This window comes from Taudactylus pleione, unplaced genomic scaffold, assembly GCF_031769625.1.
Source record: "Taudactylus pleione unplaced genomic scaffold, aTauple2 ptg000671l, whole genome shotgun sequence".
Classification (NCBI taxonomy): domain Eukaryota; kingdom Metazoa; phylum Chordata; class Amphibia; order Anura; family Myobatrachidae; genus Taudactylus; species Taudactylus pleione.
In genome coordinates, this window is record NW_028285073.1 from 7,121,325 (window position 1) to 7,141,453 (window position 20,129).

Sequence of the window (20,129 nt, forward strand, 5' to 3'; positions counted from 1 at the left end):
GTCCCTCCTTAAGTTTGAGTCGTTTTTTTTGTCCTCTATGATGCTGTTCGGAGGGGTTGTCCATCGTCTAAGCAGACTTTGGCACGTTGGATTCGGCTGACTATTCATCTGGCTTATGTTAGTGCCGACCGTCTGCCTCCTTCGTCCATTTCGGCTCATTCCACACGTTCTGTGGGTGCGTCATGGGCGGCCGGTAGAGGAGCCTCCTCGTCACAATTGTGCCGTGCGGCCTCTTGGTCTTCAGTTCACACGTTTGTCAAGTTTTACAAAGTGGATATGTTTCCTTCTTCGGCATCCCGGTTTGGCCGCCTAGTTCTGCAGGTGCCTCAGAGCGCTCCCGCCCGTGGGGTAAAAACTTTGGGACGTCCCCAGCGTAAGCACCTCCAGTGTCCCCTAGTGGATGAAAGAGAAAATGGGATTTTGGTACCTACCGGTAAATCCTTTTCTCTGATTCCACAGGGGACACTGGACGCCCACCTCTGCGCTCTTAGCCTGCCTGTTCGGCTTGTTCCGTATGTTGTGTGATACAGTTATTGTGTGTTCTTCTCTCCTTTTCTTACTCCGCTTGTTCTCCATCTCCTCTCGGTCTTCATTTTCTAAACTGAGGGCTGATGGGGCATAGAGGGGGAGGAGCTTCACACTTCTAAATTATTTAAAGTGCCGGCTCCAGTTATCCACGCCTCTATACCCCAGCATAAGCACCTCCAGTGTCCCCTGTGGAATCAGAGAAAAGGATTTACCGGTAGGTACCAAAATCCCATTTTTTAGTGCGGCCTCCCGGTCACTAGCTAAACTGTGGGTTACCACCCACAGCTTAGCGACTGACCAGGTTGATGGTCGCGATGGTGAACACCATCGCGACCATCGGGGCTTGCGACGAGACCCTAAGGTTGGGTCTCAGCAACCGCAAGCCCCAGGGAGCTTCCTGCTCTGATCGAGCAGGAAACTCCCCACTGACATCATGATGTCAGTGCGGCCGCCCACAAAATGGTAGGAGTTCCTTAAGGAACGCCTCCGTTTTGGAAACCACCCCCCCCCCCGGTCCGCCTACAAAACGGGGCGAGCTGTTGATCAACATCAACAGCCGCCCCTTTTGTAGAGAGCTCCGGAGCGAGAGAGTTTCTCTCTCGCTCCGGGGCTTGCGCTCGCGCAGTGCGGCCGCTGCACATGCGCAGGGCTAACCATCGACCCGGTTGTGAGCGCATCGGCACTTGCAACCGCGTCTGAATGAGACCTCATGTACCTACCAACGACTATAACGACCAACGATCGCGGGTCCCTATAGTAAATTGCTTGATATCGAGCAACTTGACCTTCATGCACAGGCGATGGTCGATATCGACCACACGTGCCCGTGCATCTCAGGGTATTGGTGAGTTTGTAGGGTCCTAAAAATTAACGATTTAAACGATAACAATATCGATGTAGTTATCGTTCAAATCGCTCATTTTAATCGCTCTGTGTGTACCCACCATTATGTGATCTCCGCTTTGCCCCTGCTGGTTCACAGACCGCCAGCACCTCAGCAGGATGGCAAAGGTACCTTTAATTGAAGGTAGGGACCTATTTAGAAAAATGCTGATCCAATTATAAAGGAAATACAGTCCCAATGTACTGGTGTGTGTCACCAAAGCCTTGACGCATTTTTCCAGATGCAATACACTTTGGTTTCATCAGAAGGAATGGTGCCTCTTTTCTGGATGGGTGGTAGGAGCCTGGGAGAAGCGGTTCCAGGTGCCCGTGCAGGAGCCTGCTGGTGGCAGTGAATTACCCGCAGTGGGTGGAGTCACTAACAGGCGGTTACTGTTGTTGAGAAGGCATCCCTAGGAGTGGTAAAGTAAGCCCACTCAGGTTACTCAGGGTTGAGTACCCCCCCATTCTATCAGTGACAAAAATCTGTGATCCCCTGAAGGAGCGAGGTCATCCGGCCACACAGTGGCATGTCTCATGTATTGCTCAATAACAATGACAATAATATATTGTTATATGCTGTAGTGATGGGGAAAAAAAATATTATAATATTGTTTACAAAAAAAAATTTTGATTGTCTTGTAAAGGTGAAAAATGATTGACAGGCATCAATCTGTCCCTGACAATTACATTTAATGGTTGGCCAGTACGCTCTGCAATCTCACTGCCCTCTGACAGCTTGATGGCGTGATTGCTGGTACAGTAGCTGCTGTTGAAGAACATCTGGAGAAACGCTGACCTGCTTACAGTATATTTAGAAGTGCAAATATTACAGTTTTGCAGTGCGGGGCATACAGTCAGCACTGATTTAGTGAATATTAATTTCTGTGTGTTTCCAGCAGAGATTGAAGCCATCTGTCTGCGCCGTGGACTGTGGGACGGGAAATCATTACAGCTCTAGTGTCCTATTATGCCTTTAAATAATGGCTTAATTTGTTATTTGGTGCTGAGTAATATTATGTAATTATCTGTAAGGAGGCTGCAAGATTAAGGGGCTCTCATCTACCAGCAGTAAAGGATTGTGTAAATCTAGTTGTCACCTGAACAGCGGAGATGATTGATAGATGTGTGCAGGCAATCTGGACGGTCTCATTAGAGCGATGCCTCTGTTGTCCGCTCATTATTTACAATTACACCCCATAGAGCATAAGACACATTTCTCTGCATGTTCCTGCCTGTCCTATTGTCCCAAAAATGTAGTCATTAATATTTTTTAAAATAAAAAATAATCAGAAGAGTACAACATTTCTATCGATTTTGCTGTTCAGTAATCACCTTGTAGACACCGATAGTTCTGTGAGATCCTTTAGGTCCAGGGTGCAAGTGTGCCGTGGCAATGCAATTTTCATCATCATGGACCCACTACGGCAGGGATGGGGCAAGGTTTGTAGGCACCCTAGGCAAAACTTTATGTTACCGCCCCTGCTACCCCAATACCCTCTCCACACTTGCTCAGACACACACTTCACTTTTTGCATATGTGCAAGAATGACCTGGCGTTGTTGGTTCATACAGGCACAATGGAATTTAAACTTTAAAAAAAATAAAGGGAAAAAAGTATTAATAAAATTAATATAATGGAAAACAGTATAATCTACTGTCTAATGTCATTAAAAAATGATATAAATATTATATAAATAAATGAGTGTTCCGGTCATTCAGAAGAAAGGACAGACCAAGTGAAAGCAAAAGGAATAGGCTTACACATCTGTCATCTTACATAGACATCCTTCATTTTAGTTTTAAGCTGCCCATCCACTAGGCGATTAAACCTAGCGATGGAGCGATAACGGCGGTCGTTATCGCTCCATCGCTTGGTAATCGCCCGCAAATTGGGCAGCAAAAGGTTAAAAACGACCAGCGATACGCGCGCCTGCTGGTCGTTTTTAACATCAATCATCGCCTGAACATGACGGTCAACCTGACGACTGCCGGCAGGTTGCCATGTTCGGGGATGATTGATCTGCATACACTGAACGTCTGAACGTTCAGTGTATGCCGTTCACCCCGCGGAAGACGACGGCGTCGTAATCGTGCCGTCGTCCCCCGCATCATTAAGTGGATGGGCAGCATTAGGCAACCTCAGTGGTGCCCCCCAGCTCCTGGCACCCGAGGCAGCTGCCTAAAGCCGCCTAATGGTATCACCGACCCTGCTGCCACCCACTAACCAGTGGAGCAACTAATGGCATTATGCTGTGGGGAAAGGGGTGTGGACAATGGTGACGTGATTCGCAGCAATGTGGGACTCTTGCTCGCTATCCTGGGAGTTGGGAGACTTTTACGGGTCCTGACAGATTTTACCTATTGTGCATGTAAAGCCATCTGCCCACAATTGCGCACAGTGGATTCCTCTCCGGGAAAAACATAGCCATTGGGAATTGCCATGGCTTCAGTCGTCGTAGCCAAGCTGTGAAAGCAAAGCTTTTATAATTATATATTAGATATATATTTCATTTGCGTTCATGATGCCCGTCTTTAGGGAGTAATTTGTCAAAGGGGAAGAAGACCTACAGTAGGGGGAGAAGGGTTGCTATCTCCAGTGACGGCAACTTTCGTTATGACCTATACAACATTTGCACCTATTTAAGAAGTATTGCAGCGAAAATCATTCAACAAAATTGCCGTACTGTTTCAGTTTCTAAGGTTTTAACTTGTTTTTATATGTATTATCTTTTTTTTCTCTACCAAATGAAACTAACTAAATAGGCCCCTTAATTATTATAAGAAATATTTTTTGTCATTGCTAAAAAAAAATGAGAATACTAAATTGGTATTTATAATGCCAATTGTGCTTTGTGTATAAAGTGTTTGTTGCGTGTGTTTCATATAATTCAGCGTGTGTGGACTTACAGCCCCTGTGAGAGATCAATCGAATTAAAACTTAGGCCGAACAGCAGTTACCATGGCAACTGTCAAGGAGATGTGACAAGTTTTATGTTGCTAAATTATAATTCTCATTCTTGTCATTGATTTGTAAGGCACCACATTGCTCCGCAGAGCAGAACAGTGGGAAATACAGGGCACACATGAAACAGGGACCTAATAAACGCAGAAAGAATGAAAGAGTAGGGAGGGACTGCTCCTGGGGGAGCTGACTGTCTAATGGGGAAAAGGGTTGTGCGAGTGTGGCTCAGAGCCGAGACTGAGACAGCCGCAGCTGTGAGTAGTATAGTATGTAAATATTAAACCCCATTTTTATCATAACACATTACTTAGACATACATGGTTTTAACACTGTCTGTATGGGGAATTTAATTACTTTACTGATTTATTTGCTTTGTTGTCTAAAGGTATATCGACTATTATTAGTAGTAGTTTTATTATGAATATGGGCTTGTAATCGCCTAATGTGCACTTATTCATATGTATAGGCCTATACTCACCTAATGCGTACCTGCTATTTGGCTAGTCATATCCTAGTCTGAATAAATAAATATATATATTTTTTTATTGAACATCAGACCCCCTGATTATTTTATTCTACTTTATAAATTAATGGTTTTTTATTAGCGCAAATAGACTTTTTTCTTTGCATGTCTTTGTTACACCATAGTAAGTGTTGGTGTAGATGTGTATGCCGAAGCACACATGTCATTTTGCTGCTATTAACAAAAATATTTTGGTCATTTGACTGCAAGATTATATATACAGTCAGGTCAATAAATATTGGGACATTGACAGAATTTTCATATTTTGGCCTCTATTCACCACCACAATGGCTTTGAAATGAAACAAACAAGATGTGATGTGACTGCAGATTTTCAGATTTAATTTGAGGGTAATTACATCCAAATCAGGTGAACGGTGTAGGAATTACAACGGTTTCTATATGTGCCTCCCACTTTTTAAGTGGCCAAAAGTAATGGGACAAACTAAACAATCCTAAATCTAACTTTCACTTTTTAATACTTTGTTGCAAATCCTTTGCAGGCAATTACAGCCTGAAGTCTGGAATGCATAGACATCACCAGACGCTGGGTTTCATCCCTGGTGATGTTCTGCCAGGCCTCTACTGCAAATGTCTTCAGTTCCTGCTTGTTCTTGGGGCATTTTCCCTTCAGTTTTGTCTTCATCAAGTGAAATGCATGCTCAATCGGATTCAGGTCAGGGGATTGACTTGGCCACTGCATAACATTCCACTTTTTAGCCTTAAAAAACTCTTTGGTTGCTTTTGCAGTATGCTTCAGGTCATTGTCCATCTGCACTGTGAAGTGCCGTCCAATGAGTTCTGAAGCATTTGACTGAATATGAGCATATAATATTGCCCGAAACACTTCAGAATTCACATCATCAATAAATACAAGGGAACCAGTTCCATTGGCAGCCATACATGCCCACGCCATGACACTACCACCACCATGCTTCAATGATGAGGTGGTATGTTTTGGATCATGAGCAGTTCCTTTCCTTCTCCATACTCTTCTCTTCCCATCACTCTGGTACAAGTTGATCTTTGTCTCATCTGTCCATAGGATGTTCCAGAACTGTAATGGCTTTTTTAGATGTTGTTTGGCAAACTCTAATCTGGTCTTCCTGTTTTTGTGGCTCACCAATGGTTTGCATCTTGTGGTGAACCCTCTATATTCACTCTTGTGAAGTCTTCTCTTGATTGTTGACTTTGACACATATACATCTACCTCCTGGAGAGTGTTCTTGATTTGGCCAACTGTTGTGAAGGGGTTTTTCTTCACCAGGGAAATAATTATTTTGTCATCCACCACAGTTGTTTTCCGTGGTCTTCCGGGTCTTTTGGTGTTGCTGAGCTCTCCGGGGCATTTTTTCTTTTTAAGAATGTTCCAAACAGTTGATTTGGCCACACCTAATGTTTTTGCTATCTCTCTGATGGGTTTGTTTTGATTTTTCAGCCTAATGATGGCTTGCTTCACTGATAGTGACAGCTCTTTGGATCTCATATTGAGAGTTAACAGCAACTGATTCAAAATGCAAATGTCACACCTAGAATCAACTCCAGACCTTTTACCTGCTTAATTGATAATGAAATAACGAGGGAATAGCCCACACCTGTCCATGAAATAGCTTTTGAGTTGATTGTCCCATTACTTTTGGCCCATTAAAAAGTGGGAGGCACATATTGAAACTGTTGTAATTCCTACACCGTTCACCCGATTTTAATGTAATTACCCTCAAATTAAATCTGAAAGTCTGCAGTTAAATCACATCTTGTTTGTTTCATTTCAAAACCATTGTGGTGGTGAATAGAGGCCAAAATCTGAAAATTCTGTCAGTGTCCCAATATTTATGGACCTGACTGTATATAATTTTATATATATATATATATATATTTTTTTTTTAATTATTCATTAGCGCCTAATCTCTTGTTTTTGTAACTCACATAATGTCAACCAGGTCATGTGTATGGTCCTGTACTCGCCTAATGTGCAGCAGATCATATGTATGGTCCTGTACTCGCCTAATGTGCAGCAGGTCATATGTATGGTCCTGTACTCGCCTAATGTGCAGCAGATAATATGTATGGTCCTGTACTCGACTAATGTGCAGCAGGTCATATGTATGGTCCTGTACTCGCCTAATGTGCAGCAGGTCATATGTATGGTCCTGTACTCGCCTAATGTGCAGCAGATCATATGTATGGTCCTGTACTCGCCTAATGTGCAGCAGATCATATGTATGGCATACATGCCTACCCTCCCGGTTTTCGCGGGAGGCTCCCGATTTTTCGGGTAACCCCCGCACCCCCGGAAGGGTAGGCATTTCTCCCGCATTCTGCCCACTTCCTAGTGAAGTGGGCAGAATGAGGAGAATACCCGCTGCGATCGCGGGTCTCCCTGTAGGGGGCGGGGGCTTAAAACGTGATTGTACATGAATCACGTCATTTAGCCCCGCCCCCTATGCAAATTCTAACCAATCGCGGAAATTTTCCATGAGGGGGCGGGGCTTAATGACGCAAATCGTCAGGCCCCGCCCCCATTGCCTCCCTTCTGCTTCTCTTACCCGGGCTTCTCCCGGGAAGAGATCTTTAAAGGTAGGCAACTCTGATGTATGGTCCTGTACTCGCCTAATGTACAGCAGGTCCTATGTATGGTCCTGTACTCGCCTAATGTGCAGCAGGTCCTATGTATGGTCCTGTACTCGCCTAATGTGCAGCAGGTCATATGTATGGTCCTGTACTCGCCTAATGTACAGCAGGTCATATGTATGTTCCTGTACTCGCCTAATGTGCAGCAGGTCATATGTATGGTCCTGTACTCGCCTAATGTGCAGCAGGTCATATGTATGGTCCTGTACTCGCCTAATGTGCAGCAGGTCATATGTATGTTCCTCTACTCGCCTAATGTGCAGCAGGTCATATGTATGTTCCTGTACTCGCCTAATGTGCAGCAGATAATATGTATGGTCCTGTACTCGCCTAATGTGCAGCAGATAATATGTATGGCATACATGCCTACCCTCCCGGTTTTCGCGGGAGGCTCCCGATTTTTCGGGTAACCCCCCGCACCCCCGGAAGGGTAGGCATTTCTCCCGCATTCTGCCCACTTCCTAGTGAAGTGGGCAGAATGAGGAGAATACGCGCTGCGATCGCGGGTCTCCCTGTAGGGGGCGAGGGCTTAAAACGTGATTCTACATGAATCACATCATTTAGCCCCGCCCCCTATGCAAATTCTAGCCAATCGCGGCAATTTCCCCGTGAGGGGGCGGGGCTTAATGACGTGAATCGTCAGGCCCCGCCCCCATTGCCTCCCTCCTGCTTCTCTTACCCGGGCTTCTCCCGGGAAGAGATTTTTAAAGGTAGGCAGCTCTGATGTATGGTCCTGTACTCGCCTAATGTACAGCAGGTCATATGAATGGTCCTGTACTCGCCTAATGTGCAGCAGGTCATATGTATGGTCCTGTACTCGCCTAATGTACAGCAGGTCATATGTATGGTCCTGTACTCGCCTAATCTGCAGCAGGTCATATGTATGGTCCTGTACTCGCCTAATGTACAGCAGCTCATATGTATGGTCCTGTACTCGCCTAATGTGCAGCAGGTCATATGTATGGTCCTGTACTCGCCTAATGTGCAGCAGGTCATATGTATGGTCCTGTACTCGCCTAATGTGCACCTGGTCATATGTTTGGTCCTGTACTCGCCTAATGTGCAGCAGGTCATATGTATGGTCCTGTACTCGCCTGTTGTGCACCTGGTCATATGTTTGGTCCTGTACTCGCCTAATGTGCAGCAGGTCATATGTATGGTCCTGTACTCGCCTGTTGTGCACCTGGTCATATGTTTGGTCCTGTACTCGCCTAATGTGCAGCAGGTCATATGTATGGTCCTGTACTCGCCTAATGTGCAGCAGGTCATATGTATGGTCCTGTACTCGCCTAATGTGCTGCAGGTCATATGTATGGGGTTGTACTCGCCTAATGTGCAGCAGGCCATATGTATGGTCCTGTACTCGCCTAATGTGCAGCAGGTCATATGTATGGTCCTGTACTCGCCTAATGTGCAGCAGATCATATGTATGGGGCTGTACTTGCCTTAAATGCAGACCTATGATTTACTGATGATTTTTAGGTTTCGTGTTTAGGTAAAATAAGAATAAAAACATATGTCGACATTTTTGTGTTGATAAGTTAAATGACGACCTTTTAAATGTGTCGACCATTTAACCATGTCATCCTAAAAACACATTCTACATATTGGTGGTCAACCTAATGACCATGTCCACCTTCAGACTGTCAATCAGTCATGCCACATCCCAGGTCATATATATGTACAGTATGTGTACTGTCCTAATAGCAAAGTTTGAAGGGGGCCTGGTGATGTACTTTTCCGCCCCGGCATAGTTAAACTTGCTGTTGTTATGACAGTGTCCCAGAGAAACCGCCGTGGTTCTACTATTTGGGGAAGGTGCTGTTAGTGATAGCAGTTATGTAATACATACAGCTGCATTTAAAAAATTCAAGCATCAATTTAAAAAAATCCTCGCTATTAAATATTGTGTATACTCATCCATTCAATTATTCGAACAATAAGAACATCTACACCCATTTAGTTATACTAATGAGGGAATGGGTTCAGTATGAGTTACAGACATTGCTTACTGTTCTTATATCAAGTCTTGTTATATCTCTGAAGTCAGGGATGTAGAAGGGAACACAATCTGCTCATCGTTAGTTCTTCTGACCCTTCTTGGCATCAGATGTGCTCCTGCCAAGTGTAACAGCAGTAGGTTTAAAGAGGTAGTATTCCATTGTAATGTTCTACTTAATTAACTTCATAGGGACCTTTTAATTTAAAACCACTCTGTGTTCCTTTGAAGAAGAATACCCCTACTGATCCCATGAACAAAACACTCCTGGAGAGTTTGGCCCATGGTAATGTTGTCTACTGCAATACTGGGCAGAACACAGCTCTGGTGGCTGCAGTCCAGCATTTCTCTTATTGGGGAAAGCTGCAGTTTTGGCAGATGGTATAAAATCATTTGAGACATCATGATAATGAAAATATGTTTAAGCTTTGAAATATTGATTCCTTTACCATAAGAATCACTGTATGTAGGTCCACTCTGTCTCTACAAGAGCCTTGCACAGCAGTCACTGATACCACTTTCAGACATAAATTTCCGGCTTCAACCCGGCATGGACCCGGGATGCCGAGCACAGGTTGAAGCCGGGATACCCCCTCAACCAAAGGGGGGGGTGACCCGGGTTATTCCTGGGTCGCCACCCTTCACATCGGACCTGGGTCTTGCAGTGACTTGGGTTTTCCAACATTCATCTCAAGCGCCATTGTCCCCAGCCAATCAGTTTGTTGAAGGCGTGACCTGGGTCTAAAAAGACCCGGGTCGCACCTTTCACACTGGAGCCGGGCCGGCTACCTAGGTTGCAAGTCCCAGGAAAAACTTGGGTTGCACCTTTCATACTTACACAAGACCCGGGTTGATGAGCGTTCACGCACAAAAAACACGGGTTTTAGGTATAAGTCTGAAAGGGGTATCTGTGATATCTCATGTTGTGACATCTCACGATCCCTTCAATTTGCTAGTCTGGCTAAGGTAGCAGTAGATAATTAAGGACATTGCCAAGGCATGTTAAAATTAATGAAGAACAATTTGTACAAGATTTATTTCACACTATAGCAACACACCTCTCATACAACTCTCAGTATGCAGGCTCCTGTTGTAGCGACAAGCATGGATATTAACTCTCTTCTAACTCATCCATTCAACAACTTCCCCTGTTTTCCCTGAGTACTTCAAACTTTGGTCTTGTTTGTGCCTTAAGCACCAGTTATCATTTTGCCACTATCTCAGGGTATACAGGGTGTGGCCACAGCACAGCATAGGACAGCAGAGTACAGCACAGGACAGCATAGCACAGCGCAGCACAACCAAACTGGCTAGCTAAAGTTGCTGAAACATATTCTGCCACTGTGAATAATGCAACTCATACCCCTTTCTCAACGTAATGCCAGGTCGCAGCCAAGATTTTGTTCACGGGTCCATCCCGGGTGCGAGACAGCTGAGGCATCTCCAAGCGCCGGCTCTTCCTATGCTGTGAACCCGGGTTACCCATTCACACTGCAGCATGAGCCGGGTTGAGCCCATGTTCAACCATGCTTGTTACCAGGGTTGAAATGACGGGTCACTCGACCTGGGTTATTTCAACCTGGCACTTTCACACTACACAGTGACCTGGGTTGTTGCGCATTTACGTGAAATAACCCAGGTTATTGCTGCAAGTGTGAAAGGGGTATTACAGTACTGTACATTTGTTTTCTGTTGGGCCAGGAGATTGGGCAAGCCACAAGTAAGTACTCGCTAACTTGCAAATGCTGGAGTCACCAGCCCATTATGCATCTACTTTTCCTTTGATATTAAGGTCATCTTTTGCCGATATTGTCAGATATGTGTCCTGAGCCTATTTATGATATTGCTTGAATCTCTTGACACCAAACTTACACACAAGTCTATACATGTCTACTGGATAAAGAGTTGCTACTACATACAACAATTACCGTAATTATCTGTACCAATTCATAAGTAAAAGATAATATTCTCTTCTTTCCTGTGAGCTTTGTTTAGATCATGAGCATAGAGTAGCAGGAACATCCATATCTCATCTTTATACTTGGAGTACCCTTAAATTGTCGGAGACCTTCCTTTAACCATACCTTGTTCATCTTAGAAGTTCAAGCTCCGGATGAATGCTTTGGGCTGCAGAGTCTAATTTGCAAGCAATGTGCTTTTTTTCCTATACTGGAATATGCTTCAGGGTCTCATTCTGTACTATGCTCAGTAATACCTGTGTGCTCCTTTATGCTCAGGAGTCTGTATTATAGGAAGTTGGCCAGACATTATGGGTATCAGGCATTTGACATTATTGGCTTGGATGGAGTGGCAGTTCCTGGCTTATGGTCTTCAGTGCACTGTAATGGCAGCTGTCCAGGCTCTGACATACCCTCTCTTCTAATAAATTGGGAACTCGCCTAACACTAAGTGCTAGGTGATTGCATCATCCCTAGGAAGACTATGAACCTTGCTAACCAAGTTCCTGTTTTGACTATACCTCTGCTTACTGCTCTAAACTTCGGATCATTTGTGTACTGACCCGACTCAGACCTTTCCTCTTACATTTATTTGATTATCAGACCTCCTTACAAGTTCACTGCCGTTCAAGAGTTTTTTGAAGTGGAGATGTTGCCCATAGCAAATAATCAGATTTTAGTTATTATATTCTAGAAGGTGCTAGATAAATGTTAAGTAGAATCTGATTGGTTGCTATGGGCAACATCTCCACTTTTAAAAACTTGCACTTTAGTAAATATAACATTTTGCTGACAGATTTTCAATGAAATGACTGATAATAGGGTTTTTGGGTTTTTTTTAACTGTGTGCGTGTGTATGTGCATGTCTGTATGTGTGTGAATTTTGAACTGTATATAAGAATTGAACATAAAGGCTAATTTAATTCAAAGTACTCCACAACTAGCAGCACTATGGCACTTTGGACAAACTAAAAGGTCACTGACAGTAAGGAAGTGTTGTGTTCATTTCTAGGACAGTCCCTGATTGGTCACTGCTGCATCACTGTCAGCATCTGTGTTGCAAACTAACCCCCCTTGTAGTGCCCCCAGTAGTAATCCCCCCTTGTAGTGCCCCCAGTAGTAATCCCCCCTTGCAGTGCCCCCAGTAGTATTCCCCCCCTTGTAGTGCCCCCAGTAGTATTCCCCCCTTGTAGTGCCCCCAGTAGTAATCCCCCCCTTTTAGTGCCCCCAGTAGTAATCCCCCCTTGTAGTGCCCCCAGTAGTAGCCCCCCCTTGTGGTGCCCCCAGTAGTAATCCCCCCTTGTGGTGCCCCCAGTAGTAATCCCCCCTTGTAGTGCCCCCAGTAGTAATCCCCCTTGTAGTGCCCCCAGTAGTAGCCCCCCCTGTAGTGCTCCCAGTAGTAGCCCCCCTGTAGTGCTCCCAGTAGTAGCCCCCCTATAGTGCTCCCAGTAGTAGCCCCCCCTTGTAGTGCCCCCAGTAGTAGTTCCCCCCTTGAAGTGCCCCCAGTAGTAGCCCCCCTTGTGGTGCCCCAAGTAGTAATCCCCCCTTGTGGTGCCCCCAGTCATACCCCTTTCTCAACGTAATGCCAGGTCGCAGCCAAGATTTTGTTCACGGGTCCATCCCGGGTGCGAGACAGCTGAGGCATCTCCAAGCGCCGGCTCTTCCTATGCTGTGAACCCGGGTTACCCATTCACACTGCAGCATGAGCCGGGTTGAGCCCATGTTCAACCATGCTTGTTACCAGGGTTGAAATGACGGGTCACTCGACCTGGGTTATTTCAACCTGGCACTTTCACACTACACAGTGACCTGGGTTGTTGCGCATTTACGTGAAATAACCCAGGTTATTGCTGCAAGTGTGAAAGGGGTATTACAGTACTGTACATTTGTTTTCTGTTGGGCCAGGAGATTGGGCAAGCCACAAGTAAGTACTCGCTAACTTGCAAATGCTGGAGTCACCAGCCCATTATGCATCTACTTTTCCTTTGATATTAAGGTCATCTTTTGCCGATATTGTCAGATATGTGTCCTGAGCCTATTTATGATATTGCTTGAATCTCTTGACACCAAACTTACACACAAGTCTATACATGTCTACTGGATAAAGAGTTGCTACTACATACAACAATTACCGTAATTATCTGTACCAATTCATAAGTAAAAGATAATATTCTCTTCTTTCCTGTGAGCTTTGTTTAGATCATGAGCATAGAGTAGCAGGAACATCCATATCTCATCTTTATACTTGGAGTACCCTTAAATTGTCGGAGACCTTCCTTTAACCATACCTTGTTCATCTTAGAAGTTCAAGCTCCGGATGAATGCTTTGGGCTGCAGAGTCTGTAATTTGCAAGCAATGTGCTTTTTTTCCTATACTGGAATATGCTTCAGGGTCTCATTCTGTACTATGCTCAGTAATACCTGTGTGCTCCTTTATGCTCAGGAGTCTGTATTATAGGAAGTTGGCCAGACATTATGGGTATCAGGCATTTGACATTATTGGCTTGGATGGAGTGGCAGTTCCTGGCTTATGGTCTTCAGTGCACTGTAATGGCAGCTGTCCAGGCTCTGACATACCCTCTCTTCTAATAAATTGGGAACTCGCCTAACACTAAGTGCTAGGTGATTGCATCATCCCTAGGAAGACTATGAACCTTGCTAACCAAGTTCCTGTTTTGACTATACCTCTGCTTACTGCTCTAAACTTCGGATCATTTGTGTACTGACCCGACTCAGACCTTTCCTCTTACATTTATTTGATTATCAGACCTCCTTACAAGTTCACTGCCGTTCAAGAGTTTTTTGAAGTGGAGATGTTGCCCATAGCAAATAATCAGATTTTAGTTATTATATTCTAGAAGGTGCTAGATAAATGTTAAGTAGAATCTGATTGGTTGCTATGGGCAACATCTCCACTTTTAAAAACTTGCACTTTAGTAAATATAACATTTTGCTGACAGATTTTCAATGAAATGACTGATAATAGGGTTTTTGGGGTTTTTTTAACTGTGTGCGTGTGTATGTGCATGTCTGTATGTGTGTGAATTTTGAACTGTATATAAGAATTGAACATAAAGGCTAATTTAATTCAAAGTACTCCACAACTAGCAGCACTATGGCACTTTGGACAAACTAAAAGGTCACTGACAGTAAGGAAGTGTTGTGTTCATTTCTAGGACAGTCCCTGATTGGTCACTGCTGCATCACTGTCAGCATCTGTGTTGCAAACTAAGACCCTGGAAGACTGATTAATAAGTCACAGTGACTGATTTCGTGCCATGTGTGGCTTAGAGCGATAATAATGGGGAAGAATTATTGCACTCCTCCTTCCAGCCCTAATGATATAGTAAATACTCTTGTGGCCTCCAGAAAAGCAGGATTATTGAACCCTATGTATTAATGTGTAGTTCTGGGCTCCAGTCAAATTACACATAAATACACGAGGAGCTACTGGACAAATATATAGCTAATATAACTGTATTGCTCAAAGGCATATTGCTCTGCTTGGGATACTCTCAACTGTTCTCTTCTAGTAGACTCCATTAACTAGTTCAGAGGAATCCATAGCTGTCCTCACCGTACCTGCTAACAGAGTGTTTTGAGCAGATATTAGTATATAAAGATGGCAATAATTCACAGCGCTATGGAATGCTTAGCATCTTATAATTACTAAAATACCCAAAAAGAAAAAACACACCCACATTGGGTGCATGAAAAGGTAGGGACGCCACCACGCTGCTGCCACCAGTCTGTATAGTGCTGCTGGTCACGTGGGCCACTCCTGCGACAGGACCCCTATGCAAAGCAATACAACTAGAACACCTCAAATAAAATATGTTTGCAGAAGCGATTTCATCATGGGCAAAGCTGCGGGCAGGGTTGGACTCTCCCACAGGTTTACAGGGGAAATTCCTGGTGTGCCCCACTGTCTGTAAGCCCATCCCCTCTAGACATTCAGTTACCTGGAGGAGCAGGACGACGGATCAACATGGGGACTCGGTTCCCTTCTATAGAAACAACACTATGGTCTATGGTTGCTGGCCAAACCCCCTCTGGTGCATGACCACACCCTTTAAGCATGGGCCCCTACCACTGCATTTCCCCGGTGGGCCCTTCATGCCTCAGTCCGACACTGGCCGCGGGCAATAGCTAGTAATAGAATAGAATATTAGAATTGCTGTAGGGCTAGACATCCAACATTGATGATCAATGTTTTGATATTTATATTAAGTCCAAAAACATTGATGTTTTGTAGTTGATGTTTTTTTATGACATTGATAGATATGAGTCAATGGTAATATACAGGGCTATTTTTCTGGAAAAATAGGTTCAGGAACTGTGGGTGGAGCTACTGGGGATGGAGCTATAGAAAAACAATTCAATATATATATATATATATATATATATATATTACACATATACTGTATATAATATTTAGAAAATAAGGCACTCAAAAGGGACTTTAAAGTATATCTTATCTTATGGAAAATTAGTTTTGACCCAGGACATTTCGTGATACTTAATGTTAGGTTCAGGAGCTGAGGGCCTGATTCAGAGCCACTCGCTAGATGCGATCGCTCGCACGATGTGTATGCAAATACCACGTCCAGTATTTCTTAGAGTGTATGCAGACACCCAGTGTGGCCGGAGGCTGACCACACATGATTAAAATGTCTGCCAAGGTATTGAAAGGATTAACCCTCATGCCGTTGCACCATTTTTAAAAGGACCTTTAGGCCATACTTGCTTACCCTCCTGATTTGGTCGGGAGCCTCCCGAAAATCGGGTGCTGCTCCCAGCCTCCCGGGAAGGCAGGCAAGTCTCCCGGCAGCTGTCGACCCCTCCTGCCCCCCACCGCAATTACAAGAAAATCCCCGGCAGAGGGGGGCCTGTGACGTGATTCACGCCAAATCGCGTCATTTTGGCCCCGCCCCTGCTTCACAATGCCGGGATTATCAGCATTGTGTAGCAGGGACGGTGCCAAAATGACGTGATCATGTGGCCACGCCCCCAGTTCCACCCACAATCGCCCCCGATTTTGCCGATCTGGCTGCCCCCTCCCGGGAGAGGCAGCCAGAATGTCAGGATGTCTGCTTTAGGCGCAGTGCGCCACATACTGCGAATGTATACGTAATGTGTTTGAACATGTCATATTCAATGTGCTGTGCACAGTTGTGGAAATGCACTTATAAGGAATGTATAAGTTGTTTTGTTTTAGAAGGCTGTAACATTTAAGGCAAATGGTTTTGTGACATTCTCACCTCCTAGTGATATGTGAATTATCCTGATGTAGTGACCAAGGGGTCTATTTACTAAGCAGTGTTAGGAGACAGAGTGAAAAGTGATAAGGTGCCAGCCAATCAGCTCCTAACTGTCATCTCACAGGCTGTGTTTGAAAAATGACACATAGGAGCTGATTGGCTGGCACCTTTTCACTCTTCACTCTGTCTCCTAACACTGCTTAGTAAATAGACCCCCAAGGGCTCTATTTACTACAATCCGCATTTGTAATGCAGATTGTAGTGTGATATTATCAACTGAATTCTCATTGCGAATTCAGGCAATATCACAGGGATTTACTACAAATGCCTTGCAGGGACAGAGGGCTGAGTGCTCGCAAGCGGGTCGATGGTGCCCTAGTGCGCATGTGCACGACGGAGGGAGCTCCGTCGTGCGCATGCGCGAGACCCGAATAACGACGGGGTAGCCGTCGTTATGGGTCTCGCACCAAAGGGGGTGTGCTGTCGATGGTGAGTGACAGCACGCCCCCCTTGATGGGCGTGCCGGGGGCGTGGCTGCCAGACGGAGGCGTTCCCATGGGAACGCCTACCGTCTGGGTCCGGCCCCACTGACATCACTAGTGATGTCAGTGGGAGTGATTTTGGCTCTGATAGAGCCAAAATCACTCCAGGGCTTGCGGTCACCGGCTTGCGGTCACCGGTCACCGAGGTCTCGTCGCAAGCCCGATGGTCACGATGGTCTTGACCATCGCGACCATCATCATGGACGCTCGCATAAGCTGTGGGTGGTAACCCACAGCTATGCGAGCGTCCAAAAGGCCGGACGGAAAAAAAAAAACACGCCCTGATTCAGAGCGGGCGCTCATTTAGAGCGTCCGGCTCTGAATCAGGCCCAGAGCTTGCGATAAAGCTCTGTCCCTGCGAATTCCCTCCTCACACTAGGCACGGTATTTTCGCAAAAACTACCATGACAAAGTGTCGACGCATGCGCCGATCGACCGTCGCTGCTACCCCCCCCGGTACTAAGCCCCGCCCCCGGTGCTAAGCCCCACCCCCCATGATCGCGGCCCCCCCTGCGACTCCCCCTCCCTCAATAGCACTTACCTGCAGTCATCGGTGCTCCGGTGATGTCTTCCATGCCTCCAGTCAGCTGACATCCCATACTGCACTGGGACACGGTCACCTGATGACCGGGCCGCAGTGCACTATGGGAGACCAGCTGACTGGAGGGAGAACATCACCGTAGTCCCGATCACTGGTCCCTGGAGTCAGGTAAGTACTTTTTTTTTTTCAGCAGAGATCAGCTTGCGGTCTGTGTAGACCACACAGCTTATCACTGGGACCGGCGCAGGGCTCTGCTCTGCCCGTTACAGCAGAGCAGGAGCCGGGTAACCGGGGGAGACCCTGGATAATGCCACCTCCAGGTGGCGTTATTATCACAGGGCCTCCCTAGGTATTTTTTTCACTATTTAAGTTTAGTAACTACCAGGCAGATCACATTTCCCATTACAATCATGGGAAATGCGATCTGATAACTAAAAATAAGTGATACTTAGGGCTTGGAGTAGAATTTTATGAATTCTACTCCAATTGACCTGTAATAACTATAGGTGATACTAAAATAATGTGGAAAGGGTGTGAAAACACCCTTTTTCACTTTATTTTAGTAAAAATAATGATAATAAATAGAGCCCCAAACCTTTGTTTACAGCACTTTCACAGAAATGCAATGCAGAGGTCTCCAGTGTGTGTCTGTGTACAATACCCCTGCAAGTTTGGGGAAATCAAGTTGTTTGTGTTTAGGAAGCTTTTATTTTGTGTAAGAACTTAGAAGGTTAAAAGACTCCGAAAGCCAAAACTGGTTTAGTCAGAGACATGTGAAAGGACGAATGCAATAGAAATTTGCATTATATTTACCTTTTCAGAAACAGTATATGCTAACTCAACTTGGACCTCATTTATCAACGAGTTTATCACTTAAAACTAGTGATAAATATCACTTTTTATGATAAATGGTGCTCAGCCAATCAGCTCCCAACTGTCAACTGTTAGAAAAATGACAGTTGGGAGCTGATTGGCTGGAGCACCATTTATCATACACAGTGATATTTATCACTAGTTTTGAGTGATAAAGTAGTTAATAAATGAGTCTGCCAGTCTGTGCTTAGGAAAACCAAATGTTTTTGGGTGGTATCGAGGAAATTTATTTAATTTCTGTGAAATGTAAGACGCATTTATTATTTATGTTTTGTGAGATAGCCTGATTGGCTAAGAGGAACCCTGGGCGGACTTACCCCCTGTGGTAATGTGTATTGGAGTAGCATAAAAGAAGGCTTTGGGCTCTATTTACTACAATCCGCATATTGAGTGCGGATTGTAGTGTGATATTACCGAGTGAATTCGCATTGCGAATTCAGGTAATATCACAGGGATTTACTATAAATCCCTTGCAGGGACAGAGCTTGCGACTAAGAGCCCGCGCATGCGCCGACCGACCACCGCTACTACCCCTCCACCGATGCTAAGCCCCGCCCCCCGGCACTAAGCCCCGCCCCCGCGATCGCGGACTCCCGCGACCCCCCCTCCCTTCATTACACTTACCTGCATCCTCCTGGCCTCCGGTGGTCTTCTCCGGGCTTCCCGATCAGGTGATCTCCCATACTGCACTGGGGCCCGATCACCTGATGACCGGGCCCCAGTGCACTGTGGGAGACCAGCTGACCGGAGAGGAGCCATCACCGGAGGCCCGATCACCGGTCCCTGGATTCAGGTAAGTGAAAAAAAAAATTTTAATTTTTTTTTTTCTTTTTTGTACAGTAATCAGCTTGCGGTCTATTTAGACCACATAGCTGATTACTGGTACCGGCTCCCGCCTCTGCTCTCCCCGTTAGAGCAGAGTGGGAGCCCGGTAACCGGGGGAGACCCTGGATAACGCCACCTCCAGGTGGCGTTATTATCACAGGGCTTCCCCCGGTATTTTTTTACAATTTATTTTTAGTAACTTGCACACAGATCACATTTCCCATTACAATTATGGGAAATGCGATCTGCTTTACTAAAAATAAGTGATACTGGGGGTTGGAGTAGAATTTTACTAATTCTACTCCAATTGCCCTGTAATAAATACAGGTGAAACTAAAATAATGTGAAAAGGGTGTGAAAACACCCTTTTTCACTTTATTTTAGTACAAATAATGTTAATAAATAGAGCCCTTTGTGTCTGGTAAAATTGTACATCTTTGTAAATGCTTTGAGGAGAAAAACTGCTGATTGATAACATTTCTGTATGCTTGTGTACCCTTCATTCGGAAGGTTGAGTCTTTTTAAGACTTTGAGCAATAAACATCTTGCCTGACTTCAATTGCATCTCAATCCTGCAACCAACAGAATTGCGCCAAACGCTA

The 20,129-nt window shown here is 45.1% G+C and overlaps 1 protein-coding gene across 1 annotated transcript in view; it reads left to right on the forward strand.

Moving 5' to 3' along the window:
* LRRC38 (leucine rich repeat containing 38) overlaps positions 1-20,129 on the forward strand; it is an 84,234-nt gene that overhangs the window by 23,661 nt on the left and 40,444 nt on the right. The gene's annotated exons all lie outside the window — the stretch shown is intronic.